This window comes from Leptodactylus fuscus, chromosome 3 (assembly GCF_031893055.1).
Source record: "Leptodactylus fuscus isolate aLepFus1 chromosome 3, aLepFus1.hap2, whole genome shotgun sequence".
NCBI classification, from domain to species: domain Eukaryota; kingdom Metazoa; phylum Chordata; class Amphibia; order Anura; family Leptodactylidae; genus Leptodactylus; species Leptodactylus fuscus.
In genome coordinates this window covers 216,535,972-216,549,589 of record NC_134267.1, presented here as the reverse complement: position 1 = coordinate 216,549,589, position 13,618 = coordinate 216,535,972, and the positions used below count along the sequence as shown (strand labels likewise).

At 47.0% G+C, this 13,618-nt stretch overlaps 1 protein-coding gene across 2 annotated transcripts in view; it reads left to right on the top strand.

The window, feature by feature from the left end:
• The first annotated feature begins 6,448 nt into the window (after window positions 1-6,448).
• The window catches only part of CYRIA (CYFIP related Rac1 interactor A), a 67,648-nt gene continuing 60,478 nt past the window's right edge, over window positions 6,449-13,618 (top strand). For both annotated transcript variants that reach the window (XM_075269172.1, XM_075269173.1), the window contains exon 1: window positions 6,449-6,519. The gene's annotated coding sequence lies outside the window, so the exon portion shown is untranslated. The remainder of the gene's footprint in view (window positions 6,520-13,618) is intronic.

Here is a 13,618-nt window from a genome sequence, read left to right as displayed (position 1 = left end):
CATGCTGTTCTCCCCCCCTTCATCTACCACAGTTTCATGGTGTTCTCTCCCCCTTCATCTGCCCCAGTGTCATGCTGTTCTCTCCCCCTTCATCTGCCCCAGTGTCATGCCGTTCTCCCCCCTACACCTTCATCTGCCCCCAGTTTCATGGGCCCCCTACATTATGTTCCACCTTAACGTTTAACACAAAAAAAACACTTACACTCACCTTCCATCGCTCCCCCGCCGCTCTCTCACTCATCCATATAGTTGTAGGCGCGATGTGACATCATCACATCGCAGCTACAAATGCCAGGCCGCAGCGTTAAAGCAGGAGCTGAGCTGTGACAGCTCCTGCTATAAACACTTATGTATTCAGCTCATCGGCGACCGTTTTGTTAGGTCTGGGCCACGCCACGGGGCCCCGCTGGGCGCGGGGCCCCGGGCGGTTGCCCAGCTCGCCCAGCCCTGGATCCGCCCCTGCCCCAGGTCCTCTCTATCCATCTCAAGTTCCATGGTAGATGCTACAAAGGAAGGGGTAGAATCAGTTGATGCTTGGTCTGCCGTGGATCTAGTAGGTGGCGCTTCCTACTTTGACCGTTAGTATGGGGCACAAGCTGCTGTATCCATATCCAGGTGAGTTAAGGTTGCCTATAGGAGAGACACCATGGACCAAGCTGCACCCAAAATGACGACGCAGATGGTTCGTTAGCTGTGACCGGCCAACTAGATTTATCCCAGGTTCCACCACTTTAGCCATGGCATCAATGGCCCCTTGAGTGACCGCTTCAGCCAATCGCTGGCCTCACAGCCTTGTGTATGGATGACACACCCGAGACACGAACACACATCACACAGTGTAATATACAAATCTAAATATAATTCTGATAAAAATAGAGAAGTGCGGTGTATAAATATCCACTTAGCATGTTGAGAACACAATAGCTAATCATGTCACCAATGGGAAATACAGGGGGCCGCGATTCTCTCTATCACTAGCAGATGGATCACTTCCTTCTTCTGTTTCACTGTGTGCTGAGAACAGATGATCTGACGTTTATTTCCATAGCTCATAGCAAATTTACATTTTCATGGGACGTCAATGACATTGTTGGATTGTAATAACACTGAGGTCAGTGACACCACACAGGCCATACAGTGTGAACACGCTGCAGAATTTTCACAGGGTGATTCTATAGCATGTATACCATGTTTGCATACCCCCTGAAATCGGTATTTTTTGGCTGCTGTTCACCTGCATGGTTTTCATCCTCCCTAATATTGGACCCAGTGATCAAATATTGATGATCTATCCTAATACTTAGGGGCGTAACTTGAGGGGGTGCAGACGCATCGGGGCCCAGGATCCTTAGGGGGCCCATAAGCACTGGCATCAGTATTGAGATTGCAGCTTCCATCTGGCCCATAAGCCAAGGAGACCAATAGATTACCCCTAACCACACTAAGGTGGATGAAACGTCTTAGCACCCGTAACCATCACTATCAAGAATTCGCTGTAGGGATGAGGCAGGGGGCATCTACAGACAACAGATTGTACCGCGGCCCACAAGACTTATGCGACTGCTAACACTGGAACATAATCATACTTGCCTACTCTCCCAGAATGTCTGGGAGTCACCCAAAATAAGGGGTGATATCCTGAAATCTGAGAAGAGCTGGCAAATCTCCCACTGGGCTTTCTGTCATTCCATATGTCATGTTACATTATGTATGTTCTGTCATATCACAAAACCCCCCAAAATGGGCCTGGTTTCCCGGAAATGGGTTGTCCTCCCTCCGTACCCAACATGAGAGCATATGTTTGCAAGTATGCCATAATTCACATGCACAAAAATTGTATGATTGTAAATTTGACACCTACAGTTAGGGCCAGAAATATTTGGACAGTGACACAAGTTTTGTTATTTTACTAAAACATGTTCAGAAATACAATTATATATATAATATGGGCTGAAAGTGCACACTCCCAGCTGCAATATGAGAGTTTCCACATCCAAATCGGAGAAAGGGTTTAGGAATCATAGCTCTGTAATGCATAGTCTCCTCTTTTTCAAGGGACCAAAAGTAATTGGACAATGGACTCTAAGGGCTGCAATTAACTCTGAAGGCGTCCCCCTCGTAAACCTGTAATCAATGAAGTAGTTAAAAGGTCTGGGGTTGATTCCAGGTGTGTGGTTTTGCATTTGGAAGCTGTTGCTGTGACCAGACAACATGCGGTCAAAGGAACTCTCAATTGAGGTGAAGCAGAACATCCTGAGGCTGAAAAAAAAGAAAAAATCCATCAGAGAGATAGCAGACATGCTTGGAGTAGCAAAATCAACAGTCGGGTACATTCTAAGAAAAAAGGAATTGACTGGTGAGCTTGGGAACTCAAAAAGGCCTGGGCATCCACGGATGACAACAGTGGTGGATGATCGCCGCATACTTTCTTTGGTCAAGAAGAACCCGTTCACAACATCAACTGAAGTCCAGAACACTCTCAGTGAAGTAGGTGTATCTGTCTCTAAGTCACCAGTAAAGAGAAGACTCCATGAAAGTAAATACAAAGGGTTCACATCTAGATGCAAACCATTCATCAATTCCAAAAATAGACAGGACAGAGTTAAATTTGCTGAAAAACACCTGAAGAAGCCAGCTCAGTTCTGGAAAAGTATTCTATGGACAGATGAGACAAAGATCAACCTGTACCAGAATGATGGGAAGAAAAAAGTTTGGAGAAGAAAGGGAACGGCACATGATCCAAGGCACACCACATCCTCTGTAAAACATGGTGGAGGCAACGTGATGGCATGGGCATGCATGGCTTTCAATGGCACTGGGTCACTTGTGTTTATTGATGACATAACAGCAGACAAGAGTAGCCGGATGAATTCTGAAGTGTACCGGGATATACTTTCAGCCCAGATTCAGCCAAATGCTGCCAAGTTGATCGGACGGCGCTTCATAGTACAGATGGACAATGACCCCAAGCATACAGCCAAAGCTACCCAGGAGTTCATGAGTGCAAAAAAGTGGAACATTCTGCAATGGCCAAGTCAATCACCAGATCTTAACCCAATTGAGCATGCATTTCACTTGCTCAAATCCAGACTTAAGGCGGAAAGACCCACAAACAAGCAAGACCTGAAGGCTGCGGCTGTAAAGGCCTGGCAAAGCATTAAGAAGGAGGAAACCCAGCGTTTGGTGATGTCCATGGGTTCCAGACTTAAGGCAGTGACTGCCTCCAAAGGATTCGCAACAAAATATTGAAAATAAAAATATTTTGTTTGGGTGATGTTTATTTGTCCAATTACTTTTGAGCTCCTAAAATGTGGAGTGTTTGTAAAGAAATGTGTACAATTCCTACATTTTCTATCAGATATTTTTGTTCAACCCTTCAAATTAAACGTTACAATCTGCACTTGAATTCTGTTGTAGAGGTTTCATTTCAAAACTAATGTGGTGGCATGCAGAGCCCAACTCGCGAAAATTGTGTCACTGTCCAAATATTTCTGGCCCTAACTGTACATCTGATTGAGGTTGTTTTGGCAGTCGACATATGACTTTCTGGCAGACCCATTCAGATGGACGATGTAGTCGCAGAAATTTCTGCTGCATATGAATTCTCTCTAAGGCTGACGCCACACATTGCGGAAATGCTGCTTTTTTTGAATGCAGATTTTTGGACCAAAGCCAAGAAGGTCTACAAAAGGAATGGGGAATATCTAGGAAGTTCTTATACTTCTACTTTCTGCTCAATCCACTTCTGGCTTTGGCTCAAAAAATTGCAACAAAAAAAGCTGTGTTTCCGCTAAGGGAGCCTTCACACGGAGTAAACACGCGTGTATTTTTGCAAAATACACCTATAAAAATAAGACTCCCATTGACTTCAATGATATTTTTTACTCATGTAAAAATACGCCTGTAAAATGTCATTGAAGTCAATGGGAGTCTTATTTTTACACGTGTATTTTGCAAAAGTACACGCGCCTTTACTCCGTGTGAAGGCTCCCTAAGTCCGCGTTCACATACATTGTGGATTTTTGGTGCCTATTTTGTACAATGCAATGCATGCAAATGGGATTTTACTAGCGATGAGCGAGTACTATTCTATACTCCCGTTTCGAATAGCACGCACCCATAGGAATAAATGGAAGCGTCCGGCCGCTTAACCCCTTATGTGCTGGCTGTGTACATTCATTCCTATGGGAGCGTGCTATTCGAAACCGCCATTTCGAATAGTATTCGCTCATCTCTAGATTTTACAAAAATAGCGCCTTTCCTTTTATGTTACTGACTCGCCATAGATTTTTGCAGTGGAATTCTGAACCCCAATCCCAGGAGTAGGTGCAGCCAAATCCTCAGCGGAAGATTTCCACCATCTTTAGCCATCACTGTTAGTTTGTAGTCAGAATTCACTAAGGCTGAGTTCACATGGTGGTATTTGACACTGATTCTGCGCCAAATTCCATCCGGTATCTATCCACCATTGTGTCCAATGGTAGGCAGTGATGGACGATTCTCTTTTTTCAGGACGCTCTGACGCATTCAGCTTCAAGGATCAAGAACAGGCATTACATCTCACGCTTTGGTTTTCCACTGTGGGTTCCACGCAGTCAGAATTTGAAGAGGAATCCGTGGGGTAGTGGGCTGCAACAAAAAAGCGCTGTGGGAAAAAAACATGGCGGCAATGCATCGCAGTCCTCCTAGCAGAGGTTTCCTCTGTGGACTTTCTGCTTTAGTTATATTTATAAGGAAAAACGCCACATTTCTGTAGATCCAATTGACATGCTGCGATTTCCAAAACCACAACGTAAATTGCTGCGTGTCCGCTGTGCGTATTTTAGCGCAAAGCAGGGATGTGATTCATTAGAATCCCATCCATTTTATTGTGACTGTAAAAAACCACAGTTTACGCCATGTAGGGCCCCGGCCTTAGGCCATACATACGTATTAGGACTCAGCAAAAAAGCGCTGTAGGAAAAACCGTGGTGGCAACTCATCATGGTCAGTGCATTTCAAAGAAAGTTGGCAGAGATTTCCTCAGTGGGCTTTCTGCTTTAAAGGGGCGCTATCAGCAAAATCATGCTGCTAGAGCCCCACATATGCGTGCATAGCCTTTAAAAAGGCTATTCAGGCACTGTAAAAGTTAAATTAAACTACCCCCCCGTTTTAAAATAATAACTTAAAAAAGAATGTTCTCTACTTACGGATCATGCACGCTGGGTGGGCATTCAGGGTGTGTCTTCATCTTCTTCCCCGCCTCTTCTTCCTCCGATGTCTTCGGGTCCCGTCCTCCTCCGGCGCTTGCTCGCGGACACTGATAAAAAAAAAAATAGCCCGGGCGCATGCGCAGTAGCCGTAGTAGAAGCCGCGTGCTACTGCGCATGCGCCCGGGCTATTTTTTTTTATCAGTGTCCGCGAGCAAGCGCCGGAGGAGGACGGGACCCGAAGACGTCAGAGGAAGAAGAGGCGGGGAAGAAGAAGACGGCGCACCCTGAATGCCCGCCCAGGGTGCACGTTCCGTAAGTAGAGAACATTCTTTTTTAAGTTATTATTTTAAAACGGGGGGGGGGGGTTGTTTAATTTAACTTTTACAGTGCCTGAATAGCCTTTTTAAAGGCTATGCATGCATATGTGGGGCTCTATCAGCATGATTTTGCTGATAGAGCCCCTTTAATTACACCTAAAGGGAACCAGTCCATATTTAGGCTAAGGCCCGACGTGGCAAAAACTGCTGCCGCAACACATTCTTCCCGCACGCTTTAGACAGACATTTTGCAGAGGTTTCCTCTGCGGACTGTTTCAATAAGGGGTGTTGTCGTGGCTTGGGGCGGATTTCACCCCCGAATCCTGAACAGATTCCTCCCAGAATCGCCTCCTTTGTTTTCAATGGAAGCCAGAGATTGCAGCGGGTCGAGGACAAAAGGAGTGTCCTGCTCGATCTTGCCGTGAACATATCCCTATAACCGCCGGTGTTTCCGTAGGTATAACTGACATGCTGCGATTTCCAAAACCGCTCCGATTTTGGAAATCGCGGCGTGTTTGCAGCACAGTTTTTACCGCACAGTGGGTATGGGATTTGCTAGCATGCTATCCACTTGCTCTGATTGTAAAATGCAACGATTTTTCCGGTAGCGGAGATCGTGCCGTTTACGTAGCGTAAACTAGACATGCAACGATTTCCAAAATCCCAATGTTAAGCCTAGTCTTTAGTTTTCACACGGCCCCTCCTCCCCCACACTGACAAGCCTAGCTGTGTATCCCCCGACAACACGACTGCAGCTCAGCGCCATTGGACTGATAGCACAGCTGCTTCCTGCAGCAACCAATCTCCCTAGTAACCTGTGACGCAGTCTGTATGCGCCCGCCTACAGCTTGACCACACCTCCCCTGCTGCGCCGGCGCACTGCAAGGTATCGGAGAGGAGGGGGGCGGCTGGTCACCACATTGCGCATGCGTAGTCCTCCCTGCTCATTCCAGCGGCAGCAACAAGCCGAGCAGTAGCGGCGAGGAGAAGAGGAGCGCTGAGCCCGAGCTGTGAGTAACCGAGCGCTGTGCGCCCCTCTACCGTGTCCTGTCTCTCCGTTTAGCGGGTTTCTGTGTCCTTCCCATCACTGCGTACCGGGGAGAAGAGCTGGGCACGGCGAGCGCATCCTCAATGCGGCCACTGCTCCACCCACACACATTGCTGGGAGCCTTCTCCCGGCATGGCGGGGGTTAATGGTGGGCACCCCGTATGGCTGGGCAGCGGCGGCCATTGGACTCCTCTAGCTGCCTGCTGCTATTATGGTGGCATTATTCTCATACCCCACATAGCTGAGGGCTGGGGATTCCCGAATAAGATGCTTGCCCACCATGTCACACCCCATTTAGGGTCACTGCTCAGTATGGGGTGTGAAATCTTGTGCTGTTATCATGTCACTATGTTGCATTGTCTGTCTGCTCCAGGGAAAGCTGGGTGCTGATACAATAGGACTGTGATCATCGCTCAGCATTCATTGATGTGCCCGTTGTTGCGGTACTACAACTCCCAGCATGTTCCTTGTTGTTTTGTCATAAAGCTAAGAGTGTCAATAAAGTTTATGGGGGGCGGCGTATGACATCACACTTTTGTCACGTGATGTCACTCCGTTTGGTTGCCGATTTTTGATCCCAGACACGGTAACTAAAGCCGTGTTCACATCGGTGCTGTGGTACTGGATATGTCACATGTATCCAACGTTGGGAGATCTATGGCGGATCTGCCGGGAGCCAAAACAGCTCCCTTAAAGGGATTGGCTAGTTTTTTTTTTTTAAATTTAGGATAGAGTATCGATAAAAGAATTTGAGGGTCCAACATCTGTGACCCCCCTATCAGAAGGTGCTGTAGTGCTTGTGCGTACGCCGTGACCCTTTCACTGCGAACCAATGGTTTATGGCGCTCGTGCATTGTCATTATAGCCCCTATACAAGTGAATGGAATCACGTTGGTATTATATTGCGCAGCCGCAAAGAAATAAACAGAGAAGGGGGTCATCAGTACTGCAGCCTCCTCAAACAGCTGATCAGCAGGGGTCCCTGGTGTCATAACCTATAATAATAAAAAATTAATTGGACCCCTTTAAGGGTGCTTCTATATGGTTTATAGACGTGGCGCTAGGACGCTGCGTCCTTAGATTTACATTTGTGCAACGTAAAGAGGCCACGGCTGTGATTAAAAAAAAAAAAATGCCCCCACAATCCCCCTCCTCCGAGACAGCGGCCACAGAAGATTGGCAGATGTACTGATAATGGTGTTTGCTATGGTGGGAGAAATAGTCATTGCACGTGCAAATCAATGAGCCTCATGTTCTGTGGCAAAGTCTGAGCATATATGGCTCTGGGAAACTTTACTTTAGGCAGTCATGGATGTCCCCTTTAAGAAGAAGCTCGGTGACAACCATTAGGGTGCATGCACAAGATCAGGACTTGCATGGAGAAAGTCTGTACATCTGTAAGAACACCGCACATGATAGTGGAGTCTATGTACCTATAATAACTGAGCATTTGGTGTCCGTCCTAACTTTGCCCCCTTTGTAGGTTCCTGTGCCCCCATAGAGGATGCACATGGTAGCTGTTGTCCCACCCTCTGGCGGACCCTCAGTGTGCTCTCCCCCGTCCCATCTGTCTGTGCGGTGTCACATATTGTGCAGGTCTGGCTATTGTTTTAGCCTTAGCTTGGGGGCCTGTGTTTAGTCTTAACAATAACATTCCCTGTATTGTAGGATCAGGCGGCCATCGCTGCTCCTGCTCATTGGCCTCGTTCACACTCTGAGAACTGCAGCGCATCTTTTACCTGCGGGATTTAGGGCATAAACAAGTGTTTTATGGCCATGCAAAAAAATTGTCATTGTGGAAATTGGGCACATACTGTACGCTGAGGATTTTCTGTATAAGTGACACAACCTGCCTAGATTTACCCCCTAAGGTGTCAATTTTCATTGCAGATTCTGCATCAAAAATCATCAGCTAATGCACTGTGTGAACGTATGTCTATGTATGTCAGTATATGCAGCCTCTATTTACCCATCCTTGGCATAGGTCATCAGCTAAGGATCAGCGGGGGTCTGACACCTAGGACCCTTGACGGTCACAGCTTTTGGGTGAGCACTGAAAATCAAGAACAGCGCTGTAGATAGTATGGTGGCTGTGCTTGGTATTGCAGCTCAGCCCATTCACTTTTAATGGGACTGAACTGCAAACGGGCCATGTGACCGATGAACATGACGCCGCTGATCCTCAGTTGTTGACCTATCCAAAGCCCGGAAACCCCATTTAAAGGAATTTCCCATGGACCCCTCTTTGAATGATGGCTGTCCAGGTGATCTCCGTGTGTGTGGCTTCGGTGACCTCACAGTCACAATGATTAATTGTATTTCTCTGTACACTACACTGGCTGAAGTGTAGCATGCTCAGTATCCACCTACTGCATCGGATACAGGGTTGTAATTTTGAGATGACCCCTTTAAGTGGGCAGTCAAGGGTTAATATAACAAATAGCTGCATTCTTCCAGAAACAGTGCCGCTCATTGAAGTGAATGGAGCTGAGCTGCAATGCCAGGCACAACCTGTGCACAGGTGTGGCGCTGTTTTTACAGGAAGCAGGCATTTTTATTTCTACCTCTGTAGTTCTTGTAAGTTTCTCTCAATGTATCTGGATAAACACACTGGATGCAGCATTTTTAACGATTTTATAGGCTCTCATTCACACAGGGGGTCAGGTAGGTCAAGTAGTACCTGGTGCAGGGAAAAAGCTGCTCCTAACAAGCTATCTGATTCCAGCTTTTATAAGAAGCAGCCTGGTTGTCTTGTGTGACTTCTCTAGGATCTTGCTTGTTGTTCGGTGCAGTGTTTTGGGCTCGTGGAAACTTCCGCAGTCCCTTATTTAGTTCTCATCATTAATATTAATCCTCATCATCGATTGTGAGCGTAACAAGAAGTACACAGAGTCTGGAAATGTCCGGACAATCAATAGATACTCGGTGCATGCGGGCTTCCGTGCTGATGGCCGGAGCGCCTCCTTTGCTCTGGCGTTGCTCGCTGTCGCCTCCTTTTCCCTGCCGTTGCACGCTGGCGCCTCCTTTGCCTTGCCGTTATTCGGTGGCGCCTCCTTTGCCTTGCCGTTATTCGCTGGCGCCTCCTTTGCTCTGCCGCTGCCCGCTGGCGCCTCCTTTGCCCTGCCGCTCGTTTGCTCCGCCGTTGCCTCCTTTGCTCTGCCGCTCGTTTGCTCCGCCGTTGCCCGATGGCACCTCGTTTGCTCCGCCATTGCCCAATGGCACCTCGTTTGCCCTGCTGTTGTCCGCCGATGCCTCCTTTGCCCCGCCGGTGCCCGCTGCCGCCTTCTTTGCCCTACCACTGCCCGCTGGCGCCTCCTTTGCTCCCTGCATGCGGGGCAGGGTCCTCACTCACATATTTGCTCTGCAGAGCAGATTAATGGCTGCCCTGGTGACAGCAGATGGTGGGGGGCTGGAAACACTCCCCGCTCATTCACGCTTTTGCATTTTGAATGGGTGAAGCGTCCATTGTGTCAAGGGTCACACGAGGGGCATTCCTATTATTTGTGGATTAGTCGGCGTACATGTGACTACTGGGGTCCTGGTATTAATACACTGAGGGTTGTAGTGCATCTGCTTCTTGTCTATGGATAGCTGAGGAGTGTCATTGTGTTATATGGTTTGGGGCTGGGGGCTTTGTCCTAATTTTCTATGGCCTAATAAAATTTGCATCTGATTTGGGGGGTGATAATGACCCGTATGGAGCCGTCCTCTTGTGTGCAAGTGTCTGAAGATTTGTTTCATGTCTTCTCCACTCAACTCGGTTAAGTAGTTACTTGATGACTTCCAATGAGGTGGCCAGACTGTGTTGTCACCCATCTTTCCATACATCCTGACTGTCATAAATCGACGCTTTGTCTCTGTGCCCTTTCTTAAAGGGATCCTATCATTCAAACTCATTTTTTTCTGACTTACACGTAGGAATAGCCTTAAGAAAGACTATTCTTCTCCTACCTTTAGATGTCTTCTCCACGCCGCCATTCAGTGGAAATCTGGGTTTTCTTCGGTATGCAAATGAGTTATCTCGCAGCACTGGGGGTGGTCCTCAGCGCTCAAACAGCACTGAGGGCGTCACCAATGCTGCGAGAGAACCCTCCAGCGGTTCCCTTGGGATATGACCTCGGCCACTACCCAGTGAAATAACCATGGCTGAGCCGAGCATGCATGTTAATGGCGATACTAATGTTAGATTGTGATCTCGTCTGTGTGTGTGCGGTCAGTTTTAGAAAGTAAAAGTTCCTGAAATTAGTTCCTGTTTTTGGTTTTGTGGTCCTCCACATAGTTCCCCATACGGCAGGATTATTACCACGCACTGGTTTCAGTCCCGGCGCTGATGACTTTTGGGTAGGGGGTGATATTTTGTAACCTACATAAATGTGAGATCTCTAACTATCTCCCAACCCCCGTGTTATCCCAATAGTCGTACATCTGTGGGTGCAGGAAAACATTGTCAGCTGTCTGTGGATAATCCATTCCCTCTGGACGCCGGACCAGGCCTTTTATCTCTTTTGCAAATTTTGTTCACCAATTTTTTTTCTTCCCCCAAAAAGATTGAGACCAAAGTTTTTGGATGGGACCCTCTTCAGTTATAGAAGACTGTATTGGAGATATATTACCGGAGTCCTGCACTAAAAACGCTCAAGCCTGGAGATTAGATCTGTCCACAGAGTCCAAGGGAGTGGTCTCTGTCATGGTGGGATGTGGCACCTCTGCTTTCTTATACCCAGGGTCACTGCAAAAAAAAAAAAAAAAGCACGTAGTATACGACACACTTTTTCTTTACAACTGTAGTGAGTGGGTGTTGTATGTACAGAAGAGCCTTTTTTGGGACTGCCAAATCTTCCCACTGCTCACTCGCAGCGTGCACACAGACGTAAGGGCTTTTTGCAGGACCTATACTCAAATATGTAATCGCTGGGTCCCAAAGATCAGTAGGTTGAAGAGGCCATAGCGCTCATCGGTGATATCACGTTCATCAGTCACTTGATACAGCAGCAGCTCAGTCCCATTCAAGAGAATGGGGCTGAGCTGCAGTGTCAAGTATTCATCTGAATCTGTGGGCTTCCTAGACCCCCACCAATCTCTTATTGATGACCTGTCCTATGGACGCCATACATGTGGAATTCGTATCACTCGCTGCCGTTTTTTTGTGTTTGGGGGCCTCCTGACCCTTAAGTTTAGTACGCTTGTACATCTTGGCCAAACATGTATATGTATGGGAGAATTGATCAAGATGGCTAACAGTTTGGGCTGATGGCTATTTAAATATATGCCAGCTTTAGGCATATCCTTGTGGCTGCCTACAGACTTTGCTCTAGTTCATTATTGTCTATTATTGATCTTTGTTGTGTCTCACCATAGTGGCCGCGGTGAGGGGATCTTTGTATAGGGTGGCAGATAAGCATGTGCCTTGACAGTCCATATGGGCATAGCCGGGCGAAGCGCCACTTGGGATTTCTGGCATTTGGCAAACCTTGCCATAAGCTGATTCTATTGTTTTCAATGGGATTGCGTTTTGCACCAAAAGTGACCTAAGTGGTGTCTTTCTGTCTCCCATTGACCTATGGGAGATGGCAGAATGCTAACGAGGGTCTTGAGGTGGCCGGGTGGCGGTGTGGCCTCCAGATGTATATACCATACATGATACCTCCATTACCAAACTCCACCAGTATAAGGTAAGTGCTGGCAGCTGCAGCGCTGGGCAGAGATCCCGGCATTACTCAGGTCCTGTGACTTACTGTATATAATATAAATAATATACAATCTCGTCCACCCTGCCGCACGCTCTTACTATGTCATTCAGGTCTAGTCTCCTGCCGGCGGCCCAGGCTTGATGCTTTACAGACCTATAATCACATAGGCTTGTTAACACGTACAATTACTGTAATACCATTCTGCACAGCCCATTAAGTCTATGACTCCAAGCCCCGATTGGCGTTGGGCAGTCGGCCCTGTTTACAGCACATCTTCAAGTCAATGTTTTATTTGTCTGAACTTGGAAATGTGATGCATATACACCTAGACCAGAGCTAACCCGAACTTCTGCAATGGGTTAATCCTCAGCAACGTGATATCTGATCACCGAAGACGACAAAAAAACCCAATGAAGAGTCATCGGAAAAACATGAGACTCATCGGCATCAAAAATTGCAACAGAAAACCCTGTTTCGGCTTTCAGGTTCTATAGGGCCGGGTTTAGGGAGGATTTGAGGAGGAATAATTCTTTTCTATCCTATCCTACTAATATTATTAATGTGAAAGTTTGGATGTTTGTTACTGAATCGCGCAAAAACGGCTGAACGGATTTGAATGAAATTTGGCACATAGTTTGTAACCTCAATTCTCACATCATCCCAGTAAATGACACGGCTTCACGACTGTTATGAATTTATGTTCACATACTATATTACACTTCTCTTATCTCAGCCTCTGATAACCAGGTCTGTTATCTCTCTATGTAAACACTCAGCTAACCCTCAGTCTATTGTGTACCTGCATTTGCATATTATCTGATCTGCTCCAGGCAGTGCTCACACACTGGATGGGAAAACCCCTTTAATCCAAACTGGCAGTTTGCTACTTTTAAACATGTCGGGAAAAAGAAAATCTAATTTGTTGCAAAATTCTAAAACAACGAGATCTATGAAGGTAACTAGAAGTCACAGAGTTCTCCTCAAGCGGAGCTGAGGGGGATCATGGGCGCCAACAACATGCTCATTATATGGTTTCCCAGTGAGCTGCTGAGATACCGGAACAATCACAGGCACAGCATAAGGAACAAGTTCAGCAACAGAACAGCTTAAGAGCTGCCGAAACGCTGGAGCAGCCAAACCATTGACGGCAGCAATTTGCTGAATATAGGCGGATCATCGACGCCAACAACCCGCAGACGAAGTCACGGGCAGAGGCTAGTTATATTATAATGGCTATATACATGTCTATGCATGGGACAAGGCTCCAGCCAGGGCTTATACCTGTCTAATTTGCCGCCTGGGCTCATTGAAGGTTATGGGGTCCGTAGGGGCACAGGCACTACTAAGTTATCATCCATGAGCCATTTAGCC